This window comes from Aythya marila (genome assembly GCF_965140915.1).
Source record: "Aythya marila genome assembly, chromosome: 5".
NCBI lineage: Eukaryota > Metazoa > Chordata > Aves > Anseriformes > Anatidae > Aythya > Aythya marila.
Genome location: NC_139046.1, coordinates 3,811,837 through 3,833,800, shown reverse-complemented (window position 1 = coordinate 3,833,800; position 21,964 = coordinate 3,811,837). Strand labels below are relative to the sequence as shown.

The following is a 21,964-nucleotide window of genomic DNA, read 5'->3' as shown; positions in this document are numbered from 1 at the left end:
AGGGTGCCGGCGAATAACCACAGCACCCGATGGCGCTGGGACCTCCTCCCCTGGCTGAAGCTTGTGCTGCCCTACAGTGACAGCAGGACACGGGTGCTGTGATGTTTTCTGCCATGCTGTCCCTGAGAAAAGTGACTTCTGGCTTGAGCAAGAGGTGACGTTTGTCCACCTATTAAGCATTCATCCGATTCCCCTTTCACAACCCCGCTTATCATCACTTCTGGATGCACGCAAGCTGCTAATGCCCTCAGCATCCCGTGGCGGGGGATTCCAGGCTTTCCTTTACTCTGAACCTGTCTCCTGCTGGATGACTCAGTTATTTCAGCCTCAAGGAGGCCCGGGGAGCTCCCGGAGCCATTAAAGACGTGCAGGGAAGACACAGGAGCAGTCTGAAGAGGGTAAAGCCAGTCTGGGTGGACAGACACACGGACACGCACGGTGCAGGGGCCTGCATTTGGAAACCTCGAGGTGTGTAAACACCTATTTTTTATTTTTTTTTCTCTGGTTTTGATTTTTGCACACAGATCTCTCTGGCTCCTGCTGCGAAAACAGAGACACCTGCACAGAGGGATGGGCGAGCGGAGCTGCCAGCGCACGCACGGGGACGCATTTGTCTCATTAGGCGAGGTGTCTCCAAGGAACAAAGGAGAGGCACGGTATCTCTCAAGTGCTTAAAATTAAAAGCAAAACACCACCACCCTCACCAAGACAAACCCTTTCATTCTGAAAGCAGAGCAGAGAGCGCTGCGGCAGAAACTGGGTTACCCCATTGTCATATCGGAGGTAGCACGTTTCACAAGGGAAGCAGACAAAAAAGTCAGCTGGGGCTTTGACAAGGCGGGTGATATGAGTGATGTGTGATTTATCAGCCAGACAACAGCCCATAATGAGTAACAAGGACGACAATTAAAGACTGGAAGTGTTTTAAAAACTGCCCAAGGATTTTCAGAGTGACAAAGAGTATGTTTAAATAGCAGGCTCGGTATCATCGCTCCACAATGGTAAGTCAGTGCATTCAAGGGCTCCAGTCGTCAGCAAACTGCTCTTAAATTACTGTTTTATGATACCCTTGTTTTCAGTTTAACAACATTTTCCATAAAAAGTTCTCAAAAGCGCATTCAGATAATTTGTTCAAGCAAGAAATGACTAAGAGGTAGCTGCGTGTACCTGAAGGGCACTGACTAAGCAGATACCTCTGCACAACGGCGCTCCCCGATGTGCCCAAGGAGAACAAAAAAAAACAGAGTTTGTACCAAAAATTGAGGCTGGGATCCCTGATCTTGCAAGGGATGGACTACACCGAGTGGTGAGCCCTAAGAAGAAATTCCCTCTGTGTTTATGCCACTGCAACAACCTCACACGAGCCCGAAGTCGGCCACCCTGGTGCAGGCGATGGTTATTTCGGGATGTGCAGGAAGGGTAAAAATGCCCGTGAAGGGGAGCCCTTCCTCGGCGGCGCTCCCAGAAGAGCTGCCCATTGTTTGTGGCTTCCTGAATTGCCAATGCGGCACCGGCACCGGTGCGGGGCAGAGCTCAGCTGAGGCACCCACCCGCTCTTCTCTGCATACAGATTAGCACTTGGACTCCTGCTTCACGAAGCTCAGGGCAAAAGGGATCAAGAAACCTCACCCTGTCTATTGCCGCAGCCCTACAACCTCTGCTTGGCCAAAAAGTCATCCCCCAGGGACGTGCCACCTACCGAGGGACAATCCCCATCCCTATGCTTACTGGCCGTTTGTTCCCAACCACTTCAGTCTGCCTTGATTTCCAGTGGAATTTAGGTGATTTAAGCTCGAATCTATCTGTTTTTAGCTTCTGGATAAATTGCAGGCTGGTTTAAGAAGAGCTCTGATGTCCTGCATCTTCTCCAGTGGTGGCACTCCGGAATCTGCCCTCCTCTGGTCTCCTTCCACTCCTGTTTCTGATAACGTCACTAGAAGCTAAATGTTGTGTCCCTGGAAGGTTGTGGCTCTGTGTTTGTTAATCCCGAGCCCCTTACAACACTTCTGCTGCCTCCTGTCATCTCCAGTCAGATATTACTCAGCTGGGTGGAAATCCGAGTGGTGCGGGGTGACCGTACCCAGCCCCACGCAGCACGTTTTGGGGCAAAGTTACACTAAAAGAGCAACAAATTACCACATTTCAGACCGAATTCTGTCCGATCAAGGACTTGGCAGGACTTATGGGTCCGCAAGGTGGTCTGAGCCCACGCTATCCACCCCACGGGTCTCCTCCTCCCGCTGGGGACGCGGTGCCCGCGCTCTGACCTGAGGGTGCAGCGTGCTTCCAGAGGCAGGGATTTCAATTACTGTTTGCGGTAATTAGCACCTGCACGCAGAACCGCTCGCAGCACTTTGTTTGGGTGAATTTACATCATTCTCTCCCTAAATCACTCCCAAGCAAAAGAGCAACGTTCAGGCAAACAGAGCGAGAACCCTGCTGGAAACCTTCTCTGTACCCCATCCAGAACACATCAATACCCCCGCCGCCGAAAACTGGCAGCCTTCCCCTCCACGAGAGGCCAATAATAAGCATTTCAGCATGTGCCTTTTCTTTATGGCAACCGACGCTAATTAAAAAAAAAAAACCTATCTCGACGACAAAGATTTTTGCAGCCTTGCCAATGGCAGCAGACAGATGCAAGCTGTGAGCGTGGCTATTGCGGGAGCGCTGGGGGAGCCCAATCCTGCTCCTCTTCTCACCAAAACTGATGCGAAACCGTGGCTAGGACAGGTGAGACGACACCGGTTCCCCCTGCTGGGTTCCAAGGGGTTGAATTTATGCCTGCTCAGCAGCAGGACCTCATCCTGTACGCCTGAAGCACGTGGGAGAGGTGCCAGGCAGCGCTCGAGCCTGCTGGAGCCAGCTCTGCACCCCGGGGACTGCTCATCCTAAGGGGTGATGGGGAACTCGACAGGAAAAAAAGCCAAGGAAACCTCCCAGCTTGCTTTCTGCTCCCTCTCCTTCCCATGAAGGTCTTGGGGAGACATTTGGAAAGCAGCAGCCGTGATCTTTTCCCCTAACAAGCGGTGGGTAGGAGCTGGGGAAAGGCAGGAGGTCTTAAAATGAGGATGGGACACCAGGAGGGTTTGTGCTCTGCTCTCCACAGCCATCTGGAGATCCCCTCCTGGAGAACCCACCCCATCACCTACAGACCCAGGGGTCCCACGTCACCCCCGGGCAGGGTCTGACACAGAGGGAGCCGGCCACAGGGGTGAGGTGGACGCGGAGAAGCATCGCGGAGCTGCCTGCTGCTTCTCCAGAGCACTTGGCTTTTGAAAAAGAGCCAAGTTCTCGCAATTCTCCTTTGGAAGCCAGGCTACGGCGCTGGTCACCATATGACACGCAGCTTGTGACAAAAAAAAACAACACAACACACCAGCAGCAACGGCAGCAAAACAAAGAGCAAGAGGACGAGACACGAGCCCTGCTCGGCTCTTTGCCCTTTTGAAGGCAGCTCGCCCCGGGCACCACCTTCAGCTGTGCAGCACTGGCAGCTCCAGAGGGCTCTCCAAAACTTCTCCACAGCCCCGTCAGGGTCCATTTTGTCACGTATGGTCCCCTCGTTGGGGTAAAGAGATCAGTGCAAAGGATGCTCCAGTGTCTCGAGCTCTGGTGGCACTCCTTGATCTCACAGCAGCTTAGGGACAACGTCACCAAAAGGTGACACCGAGGCACCGCGGTGACCTCCAAAACTCCCCAACCCCGTTAGATCTCCTCGTCCTGCCACCCCCCGCAGCCCAATAAAGCCCCGACCACACCAGCGGGCACGGAGCAGGGCAGGGAGCTCAGCGCTCCCCGTGCAAGTTGTAAGCTCAGAAGGGAGCAAAACGCCGATTATTTTCCTCAGAAGCAGAATGAACTGGGAGGTCCCTGCACAAAAACATCCTTTAATTCGTGCGGTGCTGCAAGGACAGAAGAGCCTGGCTCTATTGTGCTGCAGAACGAGTAAAAGGGGGAAAAAAATCGCTTTTTTTTTTTCACACTATTTTCCCCCTACACCCGGCGAGCTTGCCAGAGCTCCAGTTATTGTGAGGCCGTTCGTACGCACCCAGAGGCAGTGTATTTTTAGCACTGGAGAATCGCATGGCACAATCATTAAGTGTGCTTCTGCAGACGGCAACGAGAGCGGGGATTTTTCCTTTTCTAAACCCGCTGCAGCCACTACAGCTTGCAGCCCAAAGCAGATTTCCAGGAAATTCAGGAGCGGGAGTCTTTTTCCATGACATATTTAACAGCGAGCAGAAGCACGCTCTGTTTTCATACCATGCACCGGGTGGGAAGTTTTATGGGTTTGTTTTCTCGCCCCTACCCGCTGCACGCTTTTGCTGGGGAGCAGAATACCGAGCATTACCATAACACTCCCTAGCAACCTGCCTTTTAATTCGGTGCAGAGCTTTGCGAGGCTGAGAGCATCTCACGGAGTCACAGCAAAGCTGACGCGCTGGGGAACCTCAGCAAAAGCCCCACGGGTGCCACGGGGACCTGCACAACGCCAGTGCACGATGGCATTCGGGCTCAAGGTGAGGTTCATGCACGGAGGACACCTGGGGAGGACGACTTCGTGTCCCCAAATTCAGCAGCACGGCCTCGTCGAGCGATGACTCCACGGAGGGAAGCGGTGCCAACGGGTGTGCAACAGGGCCGCCGGGTGGAAATCCCACAAGTTCTGCCCGAGTTTGGGCAGAAAAACGTGGGAAAAGGGATCGGTGTCAGAAACGGGAGCCCGGAGCCAGCTGAGGGACGAGAGCTACGGGGGCAGAAACCACACCACAACTGCCTCGGGGCTGGCTGCTGCTCGTGGGTCGGAGGAGGAGGAGAGGAAGGGAACCCATCGCATCCTGCGCATGCGGCACGGAGACAGAAATACCGAGCCGGCCGTCCCTCCCTCAGGACAAAGATATCCCCGCGAGGGCTCGGGCCAGATGCCTTTTGCTGGCTGCTGGGCAAAGTTTCACAGGCAGAGGCAGCCTGGCCCGCGGCGGTCCCCATCTCCTCTGGGACCCGGGAGCTCAGCAGCAGCAAAATGTCACCGTTTTGGGGGCTTTTGGGGAGCTGGGGTAGGGGTGGGAGGTGGGCTCGGTGCCTGCTCCCCCTTGCCTTGGGGTGGCATCGCTGGAGTGGCGCTGCGCGCCCTCCGATCCACATTTTGAGGGGAATTCCCCAGGGCACAGGAAGGCACCGAACGGCACCAAAACGTGTGATTTCTACAGCTTTCCTGCAAGCCTCATCCGTCAAAAAGCCCAGCTCCTCCCCGCTTTCGCTGCTGATTACAGGCACGAGCACACGCGCTGAGGAAATACTCCTCTGACTCCTGAATCTCAATCGGGAAAAAGCCTTTTAGCCAAAGCTCGATTGAAATGCAGAGAGGTTTCTTCAAAAGGCTAAAAAAAAAAAAAAAAATCATCTGATTGTCATAACTGTGTTGCCTAACATGGATAAAGGATTTAGGAGGGGGAAAAAAATAATACTAAAAATAAGTTATGAAGGGTATGCAAGGTATTGATATACAGCACATGGTTGAAACTGTTAATCATTGAACAGGTTCCAGTATAAAAATAAAGAGACTGAAGCTGCACATAATGGAGGAGTTGCTCTATTTATAAACTTCCCTGTGCAAAGGGCAGGCGAGGGCCGGGGCGAGCAGGCAGGGAAGGCAGAGGGCCGCTGCTACCGAGCCTATATTTTGAGGGAAAATAAACAGATTCTTCTTTTTTCTTTCTTTCTTTTTTTTTTTTTCTTTCAGCATTGTCAACAGAAGCGAAGCGAGTTGTACAAGCGACTGCGTGCTGTGGCCGTGTGACCAGCAGCATTTGCAGCTCCTGCATGTGACAGCTCTCCCGATTTAGCCAGCAACTGACTCCCTCTGACCTGTAATAACACCACTCCCAAATTAGAGCCCTCAATTTGACTTGGCTTCGGTCCTTCCCTGGGAGCAACATAAAGCATCCTTTTTCTGCCTCCCCCCGCCTCGAGCATTCATAATCCCGGCCTTTCGCACTGCCAGCTCGAAGCCCGGCTCGAGTCACTTTTAGCCTTTTCCTCCTTTTTTTTTTTTTCTTTTTTTTTTTTTTTTTCTCTTTTTTTTTTTTGTGCGGGGGCGAAGGGAGCGAGGGGCAGCGGCAGGGCCCGGTGGAAAAACACCAAGAGACAAAAACCAAAAAATCAGCCGAAAAATTCCAAGTTGGTGACATTCAGCTGGAAAAGCTCGGTGACTCACATGCAAATAAAACCTGCCGAGATTTCACTGCTGCATGACGCAGGCCGCTGGCTTCGACATTAAAAAAAAAAAAAGAAAAAAAAAGGCCGGGATGAAATCATCCGCAATTAAATCCCAGCTTGGAAGGCTGCAAAAGCAGCCGCATCAGCGCGGCTCCCCGGGCTTAATAGGAAACACAAAGGAAGGAAGCTCAGCGGAGTGGGAACATCCCCGTTTTCCCCTCCTTCCCACCGGCACCTCGCGCCGTCCGTCATCCCCAGCCGTCCGCATCGCAACGCCGGCGCTCGGCTGCCAGCTTTTAATGGGCTTTCCTGGAACACTGGCTCCGAAGGAAAAGCCAGAGAAATGTGGCTACGTAGGAAGGCAACCCCCCGCTCGGCAGCGGCTTCTGCCCGAGGTTCCTGCCCCTCTCCTTGCTGCGCAGCGCGGTGATCCCGTGGAATTAATGGGATCGTTACCCAGGCCCTGCCAACATCATCCCATGCACGAGGAGGGCGAGAGGGATGTAAATTTTAGCTCTCGGGTGTTTTCTTGCACTGTAGAGGAGCTTTGAAATGAATTTTGCTTTTTGCACACCTCCTGCCACGGGGTGCTCCGGGAGTGGGGCGCATGGGGCTGTGCACCCCGAGCCCTCTGCGGGGCTGCGCCACGAACCAGCTAAAAATAACAGTGGGAACAGTGGGCAATAAACCCCAAAAGGTCATTTTAGCCTAGGTCGGGCTACTGATGCTCAAGGCTTTTGCTGCTCCAGCTGAGAAGGGGCAGCAGCTCTTTAAACAAGCTCCTCCGCACCCCAAAACTCTGCTCCGGGGAACGGCCAGCGCGCATCCACGTGGGACGCAGGAGGACAGAGCCCAAGCATCCAGCGTGGCCACAAACCGTGGCTCCCCGTGCTTCGTTTTGGCTGGGATATCCATTTGGCACCCCAGCTCGTGCACCGGGCAGCCAGGTGTGAGCCTCTGTAGGGTTTTCCCCGGAGCAGAGCACCCGGTGCTGCCGGCAGGTCCCAGCCCGCAGCGGGGTGATGAAGGGCCATAAAAGGGAACCGGGAGAAGCCAGCCTCCTGCCAGCCAGCCTGCATTTGCTCCGCAGGAATCCACACCTCCCCTGGAGGAAGAAAAAAAATAAATACCCGCAGGTCTGCGAGCGGGGAAAGGTTGAAAACACCCTGCACGGGGCCGCACGGGCGGCCGAGCCGGGGCCAGCTGGTCACCCCCACGCCACGGGATGCTGCCCGACCCTCGCCACCAGATGCTGATTCCTTTCATCCCCGTCCCGAGTCGTTTTAGGCCCGTGAATAGGCCCATCTGCCGGGGAGATGCTCGGTTATTTTCGGCGGAGCCCTCCCCTCTCTGCTCCCTTCTTAAGGGAAATCCGAATTTCTCTCGTCCCGTCCCCTAATCGCCACGTGTTAACGAGCTATCCGCAGCGCGCACCCCAACGCCGGCACTCCTAGAATAAAGCCAGGCTGTCATTATCTTCAAAGCGTTTTGCAAACACTTTTTTTTAAATTTTTTTTTGGGTGCCTCCCCACATTACGATTACCGCAAAGCGGCGATTATTCAATTCCCTCTGACTACGGTGGGCTCGGTCCGGCGTCCTGGAGCGTGGCCAAGACGCGCTCAGCAGAATTCAGCGTGGCCAAGAGGAAAGATAAAACAACCCAGCTCCTATCTGGGGATGCTACGGGCCACCACTGTTGCTTCCTGTCACACAGCAGACATGGAAACGTTAAAAATAAAAGGAATGCTGGAACCACGCTGGCCCATAATGTAATTTCCACGTATTAAGAGGAAACGCAACGCCTGGAGGAAAAAAAGGAGAGGAGTTTTAAGGCAAGTTTTCCTTGCCTGCACAACGTTCTTGGGACTGAGCTGCCTCAGCCCTGGGGGCTCCCCTGTGGAAAGAAGACACCAGGAGCTGGAGAAGGTTTGTGCCACGCTGTGCCCACGCCTGCTGGCACTCTGCTTCTTGCACCCCTAACCAACCCGGGGTCCCCGCTGTGCCAGGGTTCAGGACGGACACCAGGTCCCCATCCCCATCCCAGCATCTGGGACCACCCAGGGGGACCGTATATGGCACAGGCCAGACTAAAATAACGATTTTCCCTTCTTCGTTAGCATTTTCGCAAGCTTCTGGACCGGCTGGGGAAGCGTCCCTGCCCGCCAGGTGACCCTTCTACGACAAACTCCTTGCGCAAAACCCGCTTGCGCAAAGATTGCGCAGCTCCCCCGGGACTTTTTCTTTTTTTTTTCCATTTAAAAAGATGAGAAAGGTTGCGATTCAGCCTGAGGTTTGGCTAGAATATCAGTTCTGAATTGACTTATAGCGCTGGAAAGCAGCGGTATGCGGCGCAGGTGTGCTGGGAGCGCCTCGTGCTGCGTGCACCCTGATGCTGCCTTACTGCCCTCGGGACCCTGCCGGAGCCTGCTCTGCTGGATGAAGGCATTCCCCGGGGAAAACAGACCTGGGATTTAAAAAAAAAAAAAGAAAATAAACATTTCTGTGCAGCGCTCGAGGTGTAGATTTCACCGCCCTGCGGGAGGTGTGGGGAAACGGCTCGACTGCTCATTGCTTCACGCTGCGCGGGGAAAAAAAAAAAAAGCAATTAGGGCCGAGCTGCCCGTGCATCGATCCGATCGGATCCGAGATCCGACAACATTTCCTGCCTGGGTAACGAGCTGCGTGTTCGGCTTGGACTCTGCACGGGTGGTGAAGGGAAAATGATGCTGGCCAAAGCCAGCCGAGAGATGGAGGAGAAGGAGTTGGGCAACGTGGGCATCCCTCCCTCCTTCCCTCCCTCCCACGGGCATCCTTCCCTCCTGGTGCTGAGTCACGGCACAGGCAGTGGGGGCAGCCCTCCTGCCACCCCCTCCATCGTGCCCTGAAGTGACAGAGTGGAAGAGGAGGGAAGGGAGAGATGGGGCTGAGTCAGAAGGGACACGGGGAGAAATCTGTGCGTTTGCTGCAGAAGAGGAATTAACGGAGCGGGATGGGGCTCCTCTTTTTTAGGACAACCCTCGCTAACGGCTCTGAAAGCCAAAAAACTGAAGTGTGCAGGGAAAGCTGAGCACAATCAGTTTGCAGCTTGCACCTTTCCCAGATTTCTTTCGCTCCCAAGGTGGAGACACGGCCGAAAAGGCGCCCCTCACCGCTGGTGGCTGGCACGCTGGAGCAGCCGGCTTGCCCTTCCTGCCCAGCACTTTCACATTCTGCTCCTTGCAGACCCACGAAACGCTGCAGGACCTCAAAACAAAGAGCAATATTGTTCCTCTGGAGTAAAACTGCTGCTCGCCAGGTTTCGATTTCTGTTTCATGAAAGCATCCCTGGAGCTGCACGGCTTGGTTTAGGGATGGGGGGTGCAAGGATCCGGCAGCGCCGCTGGCACGGGGGAGGTTTCCTGGTGCTCTTCACCCCAGGACCACACCACGACACACAGGGGTCAGCACGGACATTGAGCTTAACGAACAGCAGCACGGCGATGCCCTTGTAAATTATACACCTTTAGGGAGCCAAAGCCAAGACTGTCCTTCAACACCCGCTGCAACGAGGCTCCAGCGGGGCAAGATTTTCTGTAGGGTGGTAAAATCTCCATTTAAAAGCACTTTTTGAGCCTGAAGACTAAACACAGAAAAGCACCTGCTCTGTTCGCTCTTACCAATGGAGATTTCAACACTTCTCAGTGCCTGAAACCTGCCAAGCTCCTTGCAGTTAATGAAATCCTTCCTCCTCCTCCCCTGCCATAGGTTTGTTTTTTTCAGCTACCAAGAAACCGCAAGAAGAAGGATTTCAGTTTTCATTTTCTCGAACGAATTACGTCGTATTTGGGAAGAAACTTCCAACAAAACGGGAGCCAGGTGCTTTTGAGGAGGGAGAGGGAGGCACAAACCTTCCTGCAGAGGAAAATCACCTCCCGGGCATCCTGTTGCTCTCCCCTGGGCAGCAGCAAGGCGTTGCAAAAACCCGCATGGAAAGAAAACCAGCCCACGCTGCTGTGCACAAGTGACGACCACAGCCCCAGGGCAACACGGTGATGAGCACAGAGAAACCTGGTAGATCAGGAGAGCTGCGAAGTGGGGTTTTGCAATGGGTAAATCCAGCCCACGGGTGACTGGAAGCTGCACCTGAGATGCCCAAAGCCCTGATGGCATCTCTGCAAGCAGAGCGCAGGACGTGAGCAGAGAGAAAGAAGATAACGTGTGAATGCTAAAAAATGGAAAAAAAAAAATAAAAAAAAGAACTGGGAGGCTGACAGCACTTCTGCCACTTGCTTTTGTCTGGGGTGTTTTCTGGGCAAACCCATGGAAATCAGAGGCACCCCATAACCCCGGCAGCGTCTTGTGCAACGCTCGCCTTCGGAGGAGCTCCCTCTGCCCCTGCTTTTGCAAGGAAACGCCGGTTTCTCCAGCCTGGCCAAGCAGCTTCCCCGCTCTGAAATGCAACCCGCTTCCAGCCCCCCGAGCTCGAGGGATTACTGGGTTACAGCGACGTGGCCTCGCCACACAGCCCAGCTTCCTGCAGACTCGCGCCGCAGCCCCTGAATTCTGTTGTGGTCTGCGCTGCACGGGCTGCTCGTCATATTTTCTGATGCCTGCAAGCCCCAGAAGTTCTCTTTAACTCTTCTCCTGCAGATTTTCCAGGTGGCAGGACGGGCACAAGGCACGGTGTGAAGGCTACAGCGGAGGCACACAGAGGGCTGCGGGGCATGGCTGGCTCCTTCTGCTGTCTTCTGCTCCTAAGGATGGGATGGGCTGCCTCAAAATGCCTTTTTTGTTCTTATTTTTGGCCGTGTAAGACAAAGCAAAGTTACTTTTCATTATGCAAACACATCTATTATGAAAATAATTCACGGCCTGGCGTTACTCACTGAGATTAATGAAGCATCCTTGCTGCTGAAGATGAACCAGCTCCCCAGATGCTTCCTCCAGCAATATTGCTTATTCAGATTTTGTACATTATTCATCCTTAAAGTCCTCGTAATGGCTCGCCATCAGCAGCACCCTCCACGAGCAGCGGGGACGCTGCAGGATGGGGACAGGAGAGCTGGGCCCAAACCCTCCTCATCTATGGGGCAGCAGAAGCCCTCTGGGATTCTCCAGGTGAGCGGGGCTGGGGCTTCTCTGTGCCATTTTTTTGGAGAAGTCTCCTAGCCTTTGACTTTGGGGGTATCTTCAACCTCCTCCTGAAGGATTTCTGAGGGAAAACCATGCTGATAAGGAGTCCCATCTGATCAGCCAGTGCGTGACCCTGAAGGAGGATGTCTGTCATTTCTTCCTGGCCTGTTGTGCGGGCTTCGTGGCTACTGTTATAACCCTGGCACCTTCACGACACACAGGGAGAGGCCTTAAAGGTAAAAAAAAAGGTTTTGGGAACGTGATTGCAGCCAGATCAGAGCTGTTGGCACCAATTTCCTCCACACTTCAACGCCAAGAGACAAGAAGGCCTCACCTAAGAGCCAACACCACAAACGCCAGCCTTGCTGTGGGCTTGGTGTAGAGAGCCCCAACCCTGCAAAACACAGGGAAATGTTGGTTTTCTAGTGCTGGACCCAACAAATTAACGTGGGGAGACAGGACAGGACAGATCATTACTTCAGGAACGTCCACGCCAGCCCCACAAGCGTTCAGTGGGGTGGGAATAAGGGAACAAGGCGCACACACTGTGTGAAAACACACAAAGCCTGGTGCAGCTCTTGGACAAAACCCATCTTTCATAAACAAACTCTAGCCCGGGGGACAAAGCGGGTAATTAAACAGCTCGACCTGGTACTGGATTTCTCAGAAGCAGCACGTTCCCTGTGTCAGCCCCAACCCCTGCTCCTCCTCCCCGGCTACCACCAGCTGAATGCTGGTGTCATCCAGCTGAAGGCGTTTGCTCACAAAAAGGGGACTAAAACCAACATTTCCTGAATTCCTATCACAAAAATATACGCTACAGAGCGCAACGAGGCCTTCAGCAGCAGCGTGAGCCCCTGCATTGCTGGAGCAAGCCAACACCTTTGCTCAGGCCAGGAGCTCCCCGTGCTGTGTGTGTTATCAGACAGGATGCAAAGATAACGCCAGACCCAAGGCGAACACGTCTCAGCAGAGCTCCTCACGACGCTGAGGAGCAGCACAGCAGTGGGAGACATCACCTCTGTCGACCACCACCTAGAGCACCAAAAATGCTCCCAGGGAGCTCCCACGGAGCTATTTCCAGCTGAGATGCTGTAAATTCACCCTCCCATCTGAAGCCCCAGAAACGAGGTCCCGAAGATCTGCTGTCCTGTTGGAATGAAAGGTTGGCTGGTGGCACAGAGAGGACTCAGGGCAATGCGCTGGAAGGAGTTTTAGTTTATTTTGGGAAAATTTGTTTGCAGTAAGGACATCAAAGCGCTGGGACAAGGAGCTCGGACAATCTTCTTTATGGGAAGACTTTAAGAGTAGAGCAGACACGTGTGTCCAGGGCACTCCAACACTGCCAGAAAGACAGACGGACATCTCCAGGCTCCTTCCAGTCATCCACACAGGAGTTACCTCCAGGACAGAGAAATACTCGATCAGAAAACCCCACGTTAAGGGGTGGACGGGGCAGCTGCTCTGCCTGAGGACCCCGCACACATCACCCCATCTCCCCCCGCAGAGCAGGGCAGGGCTGCACGCTTTCACCCGCATCTTCTGCAGGGTCAAAATTAAAGCCTGCTCCACTCAGAGATGCACGGATCCTCTTGGCTGAGCCCGACCATCAGCTCCAGCCCCTTCAACAGGAGCGGGGTGATTTCCACCTGCTGAGACAGTTCCTCACCGCCGTTCCTCACAGCAAAAACTGCACAGCCGGTCAGATGCTCGCCATCAACAAGTTTCTCCATCTCCTTTGCACTTCAGCAGAATCGTTCTGCAGATCCTTTGTCTGCAGCGAGGGCTACGTTTACCTCAAGATAAATATTTAGAACAAAAAGCGCTTTTTCCTGCGCTTCGCCGAGACACGCGGGTTTGATTAGAAGGCAGAGGGCTGGTGCGGAGGGAAGTCTCGCTGATCAAATACAGTAGGTGATAGGACTGAACATCTGAAAGGCTGGAAAAATAGCTTTAGAAAGCATTAGCTCCCACACTTCCATGTAATCAGATCCGATGCTAGCCAACAAAACCCGGGTTTTAATAGCCAATCCAAGTTTTGCTTGGCTGGCAGACAAGATTTGCTTTCTGTTTTTTAACTCCAGCATAAGTCACTCTTGAGAAACAGATTTTGCCTGCGTCGTATTTTAAACAAGTCAATAAAAATGTAATCCAGAGGAGTCGCTATTAAAAGGTTGGGGCGAGGTTTTTCCATTTCTTACTCCCGAGCAAACGGTGTGCTCCCATCTCTCTGTCTGCCCTGCACAAAGCCTGTCTAGAGCAGCTCCTCGGGAGCATGTGCCGTGCTCTGGGGACTTGTGAATGATTTTCCATCTCGTGGAGTGGATATGTTCGGGTTCGTAGCTATCCCACCGACATGCTTTGTACCACACTGTCCTTTTTTTGAAGATCTTTGTGCCTGCAGAGGTGAGGCAGCAGCTTATAGGGGAGAGGAAAGGGCGTCCGTCCTGTCAGCCTCCACGTGTTGACTGGGAAAGAAATCTGAGCTCCTGCCATCAGCATCTTTCCAAAAACCCCTGCTTCCAGGGCACAGGCACGAAAAGGATACCCAGCACCTGAATATTTTTATCTGATAAACAGGGATTTTGGGAAGGAATCTGCAAGGAGCAGAAGTAAGCAGGGAAGATCCCCACGACTAGAAGAGGTCAGACAAAAAAGCTGGGTGCAGCACTGACTATACGTACATGTATGTGTGTATACGTGTGTATGGACAGTTACACAGGTTTCCTAAGAAAAGATGATGCTAAACATCAAAAACCAGAGCACGTTTGTGCTGCAGTGTGTTTTACAATACATCAGTACAGGCTGCGTCGCCAGAAATGGGATTTTTTGTCTTCGCAGGTCAATGAAAAACCCAGCAGGCTGCTTGGAGCCCCGCAGGGCTTTTTTTCAGCTGTGGCTTCCAGGGAAAAGACCCCTAGGGCTGGCCACCGGATCCATGGCAAACACAACCTAAAAATGTGCTCCTGGTATCGTGGCAGAGCCAGAACAGCTGGGGCAGTGAGCCCGATACCGCTGGGCTTCTTAATTTTTTTTCTTGGCTCCTTGCAGCATCCAGCATCTGTACCATGGGGTGAGTGATGGCACCGCTACCTGGGCTAATTTTGGCTCTTTCTGCATGAAAATGAGAGCTGGAAGGCTTGCTGCGACACGGCTCACCCCACTGAAGAGCTCTTCTTGGGCTGAGGCTCTCACACCCACCCCTCACCACCTCCACCAGCACCCCAGACCTGCTCCCTGCCCTGGTTCCCCTCTGGGAGATGGGAGCCGGCAGGGATGGACGCGGTGGCAGCACATGGAGAGAGAAGATGAAGGAGATGAAGGCAGGGATGAAGGAGAAGCACAGAGCTGTGGCCACAACAGGGACCGGTGCTCCATCCGTGCCCCCAGGTGCCAACGGGATGGGCACGGCACAGGGCTAGGCTCTGTTTTTTCTCCCCCCCTCCTTCTTCTCCTTCTTCTTTAAGGGCTGTAAGTGCCTGAAAATAGAACATTTCGCGATGGCAAAAAAAAATATAAATAATAAAAAATCCAATAAGAACTAGGTCAATCAGATAATAGGCGTGATTTAAGAGAAAAATCGCAGCGTTCGTAATGGGCTAAAAACGGCGCTGATGCGTTGCCGAGAAGGAATATAATTAAGAGTATTTTTAAAGCGGCGCTTCCCCACCCCAGTCACAGAAATCACAGCTCACACTACCAGGATTGCTTCCACCTCATGGAGCAGGAATGTGCTGGCATGCCGCAAGCTGGCCGAAGAATGTGGAGTTTCCGTAGGACGCGAGAAGATCCCGGCCGACAGCGGTTAGCTGCATTCTTTCACTGGTACATCACTGCTAGCCATTTGTGCAGCACGGCGGCGGAAATTGGCTCCGGGGGGGGCGAGCCGATGCTTTAATTCCTCTGGTGGTTAATGAGGAGGGGGAGAGGTCGGAAAGGCGCAGGTGAAAGTGAAGAAAACGGGAGTTGGGGATAAATCGGATGGGCGACGGGGAATCTCTCGCTCGAGGCTCTCCGGTGATGGTTTGGGGTCGGTCACGGCGCTGCCTCGGGGCAGGAGCTCACCTTTCAGCAGCGTTCATTGAAAAGGAGCCCCCTTGGAACGAGGCTCTGCCCTAATTAGGTGCACATGGCCCAATTCAAACACGCCCGGGACATGACTCAGGAATTACGGAGTGGAAGGCTCCAGCCCCGCGTTATGCAAGAGGTCACGCCAGACAAACCCTCCGGCTCCCTTCGGAGCGAAAATACCAAAACTGCGGGGGGTGGGAAGAGGACGACGGGCTTTTTCCTCGCTTCTCCCGGGGCTGCAGCGAGCACGGGGCAATCCTGTGCCGAGCAAAGGCGAGAGCATCCTCAGGCAGCCCCAGGGATGCCGGGCAGATGGCTCGGGCGAAGCCGTCGCCCCGCGTCCAAGGACACCGTCAGACGTGGGAAGCATCTCTGGGGACATTCCCACCCACTGCGCTCTCAGCGCTGCCAGAGAGGAGCAAAGGGGATGAGTCAGGCCCAGAAAGTTCATTCCTTCGACTCCTGCTCCTTGCTATAATTAGCCTTCGGGGGTCATTAGATAAGCAGCCCTGCCCCTCGTCTCGCCACGGCGAACTCGCACGCGGCACCATCCCGCCGGAGCTGCTGCCACCCTCCAGCCTCCCCAACACCCGGCCCAAACACCAAGCTGCTGGAGACCAGCAGACGAGACTCTGATCATTTTTAGGATCTTCTATCCCTACAATGTCAGGTTAAAGCCCCCAGACCCACCTCTGAGCCACCCCACCACCCCCTGGGTGCCCCAAAAAGCAGCCAGCCTGCCCCCATCCCACCGGTGCTGCTCTCTCTCCCCTACAGGCACGCACAGGGAAAGGGAAGGAGAAAAAAACACAAACAAATGTCCCGGTGCATTATTTCCCCTCGTCAGACTTTCATACTTGAAATTTGAATTGTTTTTTAAGAAAAAAACAAAAAAAGGAAGAAGAAAACGTCCTGCCCCTATGCCCAAGGCAGCTCCAGGGGATGCGCAGCTCTCGCTCCGGGGATGCCCCGCGGCCGCCCGGCGCAAACTCCTCCAGCAGAGCTTAAATTAATTGGAAAATAATTAAACGTTACTGGCAAATTTAACTTTTTTTTTTTTTTCTTTTGCATGGAAAAACTAATCACGGCACACGATGCACACTGGGAAACCTCCAAGGCTTTGACCTTTAAATTAGCAGCGAGGACAAACAGCCAAGTGTGCGTGACAGCTCCGTGTACACGCAGCACCCGGGAGCCCCGGAGGGTTCCCCAGCCCTACCTGAGCAGCCACACACCTCGTTTTAAGTAAAGAGAAATCAGTTTTCTTCTCGACTCTCACGTTTGGGAAGGCAGATGCTCAAGCCAGCGTTAAGCACTGAGTTACCCAGCCCTGAGCTGCACCGAGGAGGATTTTATTTCGCGTGCAGCCTGAGCTGGACAGGAGGAACGAGCACTCCCCCCTGATTTAAGGAAGGAAAGAGACCAGAAAAATGAAGGGCTAGATTCCTAATTACTCCAAGGAGCTTTTACGTTGCTCTGACAATGAGAGCGAGCATAGGAAAGCAGGCAGAAGAAATCCATTCATCTTCTGAGGTCCTCCGCTCAGCCAAAATGAAATGATTTGGCTTGAAACACAAATCCTTGTGACCGAAGGGACAAACAAGCCCCACTCTGCTGCCATACGACGCGGGGGGGCTCAAACCTTATCTCTGGAAAATCGGGATCAGAGGCAACCCAGCTCGGTTCGAACGTTTCCACCCCGCCTCACGTCTGGTAGCTGCGGCCGCACGATGTTTCCAGCGCTTTTGGAAAAACAGTTTCAGAGGCAGCAGGACCTATCTTGGCACCTAAAACAAGTTTCCATTAGTTAAATGCTGAGGGATGATTTCACTTCAGGGCCGGCCGAGATGTGGAAACCAGCAAAATGAGTAAGATGCAGCTAAACAGCCACTTGTGCCTTCCCTTAAGCCGGCAGCGCCGAGGCACGGGGCTCCAGCAGCTTTTTGGGGTGGGCTCCTCACCCTATAAGCACAGGGAGCTGCCTCCAAGGTGGGTTTCTGAGCAAATGCTCCACTGCTGGGGGGATCCCTGGTGGGGATCGCACCCCATGTCGGTGTCCTGAAGGGGTAGGGGTGCTCCAGGACCCCCCAAAACCCTGATCCCACAGCACTGGTGCAGGGCTGAGCAGAAATTCAAGGGGGGCTCCAGGTGGGCTGGAGGCAGGTGAAGGCACTGGGATGCTGAGCATTGGGTGCAAATAATTCTTCTACAAGCAACGAGCAACGTGGGTCCTGCAACCATGATTTCACCAGGCTCCGACCCCTGGCTCCAGCCAGGAAAGGGAAACCCAAGCAGGAGATATTCCAGTGCAGAACAAGATCCATTTTTCTTGCTTTTACGTAAAACTTCGCATCTTAGAGACGCCAAGACCCAACTGCTTCTCCTCCTTTGCAGCTATTCTGTAGCTACGAGTGCACGTGGGATCCCAAACGCCTGAACGTCTGAGTCCCGCTGACGTGCAACAGGTGGCAGACGTGAAGTTATTTAAAGCACTTCTACAAAATTAATTGGCATTTTCTTTACAGAAGGTTAAAAAAAAAAAAAAAGGGAAGAGACAGCGGTAGGACCCCCAGGGACCCAGACGATCCAATTTCAGGCACCTAATTAAAATTCAATTTCAATTAATTTCCAATTACTTTATTTTAAACTTATTTTTTATATATTTCTTTTCTTTTTTTTTTTGTTGGGTGCCTAAAAACAAGCGTGTCCCTTTGGTTGCTCTCCCATTAAATATCACCTCGACACTACAATCAGCGCTTCTCTTTGCGAACTCGGAGGTTATTCAGAATCCCTCCACGTTTAATTCCAGGACGTGCAGCGCTTGACAGGCATCCCCACCTCCCCTTTTCACTCCGGCAGGAAGGATGAATCACCGTATTTACTACAGGATCACTCAGGGATGTGTTACACCTCACTCAAGTGGAAACCACAGCGCTGAGCGACAAGGTGACTTCGGCACCGTGAAACACGTGTGGGAAAAGTAAGGGGAGTGAAGCTCTCTACCTGCTTTTGTTATTTTTTCTTACTTTTTAAAATTATTTTTTAACAGGTGATCTTCCTGGCTGGAGTCTGGAGGTTTCAGGAGGAACAGATCTCGCCTCTTCTTAATTTTCACCTGCCCCGCTGTGTATTTCTATCCTGCCTTTTGCCCGCGCTCTCCAGCGCTACGCCGAGAATCCGACCAAATCTGCGGGCGTCTCGAGCCACCTCACCTCCAAAAGACCGAAGATTTGGTTCGAAAATTGGTAAAAACATCCCTCTGCAGAAGGCCAAATCACAGATGGATGCAGTTGGGCCCAGACACTGCCTGGGAAAGCACACGGGGACGTGGCAGCGGAGGGGCAGCAGCTCCCTTTAAAATTTTATTTTTTGCTGAAGGCATCCCTGACACATCATGCAGTTCTTCTCTGCCTCTTGGCTTTTTCTCCTCCAAACTACAGAGGTCTGGTTTAAATCTGACCTTTATTACTGTTATTAATACTACTACTGCAAGCAGGCATTTCTTAGCCACATTTGGAATCTCTCCTCCTCCCTTGGCACCTTACTGTCACCACTCCAGGGTCATAGCAGGTACAGTTGTAGCAAAAACTGAATATCTACTAAAAAATGGAGCACAACGACTCTTGCGTGCTGATGCATCTTTTATTATTCATTGCCTGTGCTTGGGTTTGCCCCCAGGGAAGCGTTGCTGGTACCTGGTGGAGCCCGGCCAGCTTTGCAGGGAGCTTGGAAGCCCTCGATGCCCTGTTTGTGCCTGGCAGCTTGTTCTGGAGCCAGCAGCCCTGTAAGCAGCCTGGAGGGATGCTTGGGGGCTGGAAAAGGTGAGCCGAGCTCACAGGATGCAGGATGTAGGGCTGTTTGGTTTTTATTTTTTAAGGGAGAGAAATTTTTTAATCTTCCCTGTGCTCATCACAGAGCGACCCAGCCTGATTAACATCACCTCTCACGCTTTGGTTGAGCCTGCTCTGATAGAGGTGGGCACAGAAGGGAACACAAATCTTCCAGGAGCACAGGAGCAGGTCTTGGGGTTTTGGGGAACCAGGCGAGGGAGAGCACAGCCCCAAACAGGCTCGAAAACCCGTGGCAGAGCCAAGAAGTTGGCGCTGCCTTCAGGTGCTTAACACAGATTGAGGAATAACGTCAGCAAAAGTGCAAAGAGAAGGTGATTTTTCTTCTTAAACCAGTCGTTCTTAAAAAGTCAGCTTTTCCCCAGTGGTGTTTTCATTTTGAAATCTGCCAGCCTGAATCACTTCTCTGGTCCAGGCGAGGGCTTTGCGATCCTCCACCCCTAAAAAAAAAGGCTTTTTGCTCCCAACGCCTTTAGAAAAGAAGAAAAAAACCTTTATGTTCTCTTGCTCTGTCCTGACAGAGACTGTTTGATTCCTGATGCTGTGGCGTATTTCTGTCTCTTGCCGTACTTCGAGGCTATTTTCTCGCTGCCAAAACATGCACTGAGAAGCACCGCGAGCCCGGCGGCTCTGGGGGAAGGGCTCGCCTGCGGCTCTTGTTATCTTTGGACGGGAAGGCAGAGACAGGCAGACACGGTTAACGCCTCGGATATTTCTAGATCCTACCGCTGTCCTACCAAGGAAGTCAGAATGCCGTCGGAAGCATCACACGGAGCATTTAAAACAACAGCATGGAAGTCTAATCGGATTTATTGTCAGCATCCGCAGCCTCTCGGACGTCGCCCACTTGAAGATTGCACCGCTTGTGCAGCTTGTGGGTCGCTCTTGATGAATTGAGACAGGAAACCTGGGAGCTGAGCAGCACCAAAGCTGCTCCGGGAGGGTCACGGCTTCAAAGCAAGCCTCTGGCATCAAAGGTGTCACAGAGCCAAATGTTTCCTCGCCTCTGCGCTGTGATGGAGCAGCGCATCAAGGCAGAGGGTGAGCAAGCCCTAGGGTCTGCGTCGCTCCCCTACAATTCACAATTTGGTCCGTATGGCTGATGCTAACCAGCTCACAGCCATGGGATGCTTTGTGGATGCTCCATCCGACCGTCCCCGTCCCCTGCCCACCGCAGCCCCCGTTAGCAGAAGGTGCTGAGCGCTGCCAGCATCACCCCAACTGCTGTAAGGCATCAAGCCCGACACCACAGGTGCTCCTCACTGCCAAAACCTCCAAAATGGGGCATCTGTCTTAATTGCTGGGCTGAAAAGTCAGAGACAGCACGCCAAGCTCCAAGGACTTGTTGACTTCCCCCAGAACGAGAGACCGAAGTCCTTTGGTCTGTTTTCCATTAGAAGAGTTCATAAGAATTCCCCCAGAAATGCTGATTTTTGGAAAACGAGGGTTTAAACCAGAAAGACATCACTTTACAGGCCGTGCTACTACTACTATTTCCCATGTGTCTGCTAGTGGCTGCCGAGGGCACGACACTGCTGTTATCAGTGGGGCTGGCCACATGCCCTGTCCTGTGGGGACGACCCCAGCCCAGATGTGGCATCAGGGCTGGGTGACACAGCACCAAGCAGGCTGCAGGATGCTCCTACATAGGTGCAGCTCCTGTTATCCTCCTGGATTTCCATCCCAAGGGTGCCAGGAGCACCCATCGGGCCTTAGGGCTAATAACCCCTGTCGTTTGCTGCTCGCCCTGCACATCACCAGCTCCAGCAGGATGCAAATCCAGACCCCAGGACAAAGCAATTCTTTCCAAGATGAAGAAATTTCCCCCCCAGGAAGGCTGGTGACACCGTCTCGCCTTTCACAGACGGCAACACCGAGCCTGGCCGGGGTCAGGCAGGGGCAGGACTCGCGGTGCTGGTGGAACTGGCACAGGAGGGAGGGAAGGAAGCCTCTCCGCCTGCTCACAGATGTCCCTCCAAGCACTTCGCTAATTGAATTGACACCTCCACGCTCAGTTACACATATGGCTTTTGTACCAGCGCTGCTTTCACGTTAATAGTCCTACAAGGTGCTTTAAACCACTAAACTACCATTAGAGACCCTTTCATGAGGAGAAAAAAAAGAAAAAAAAAGGCGTTAGGTTAGCCGATTTCTCAGCATCACAGCAGGGTCTGGGTGTGAGCCCTGGCCCAGGTGCCTGTCCCGAGGATATGCCACCCCGTGCTTCCAGGGCCACAGTGCCCATGTCCAGCTGGAAGAGGGCCAGGGAGCTCTAATTAACCAAACCTCTCGCTTGTATGTACAGAGCCACTCTTCATGCGGGCTCCAGAGCTCGTGGAGGTGCTGCTTTAAAGCAGCCTGAGCCCTGTGCGGGTTTGGGGACAGCCAGGGGGACAAATGGGAGAGGTGACAGGCGATGGGAGCGCGAAAGCTGGCCGAGACTCCATGAGCTCCACCAAATGGCACACGCGACAGTCCACGGATGCATCCTCCTTCAGGCCCAGGTTTAACTGCACACAAACTCAGCTCCTAGCAAAATACACTTGGATGTATGAAAAAACACCAGCAGGATCCAGCCAAGGCTGATCCAGCAATGCTGGGAGCAGGGGGCCACCAGGGATGCTCCCCAGGGATGCAGATTTGCCTTTGCTAACAGCAACGCTGTCGGCTCACAGGGTTTAGCTGAGTTTTGGGAGAGGGTGGATAACAG

At 53.2% G+C, this 21,964-nt stretch overlaps 1 protein-coding gene across 5 annotated transcripts in view; it reads right to left on the bottom strand.

Moving 5' to 3' along the window:
- SAMD4A (sterile alpha motif domain containing 4A) overlaps nt 1–21,964 on the bottom strand; it is a 75,591-nt gene that overhangs the window by 36,401 nt on the left and 17,226 nt on the right. The window lies entirely within an intron of this gene.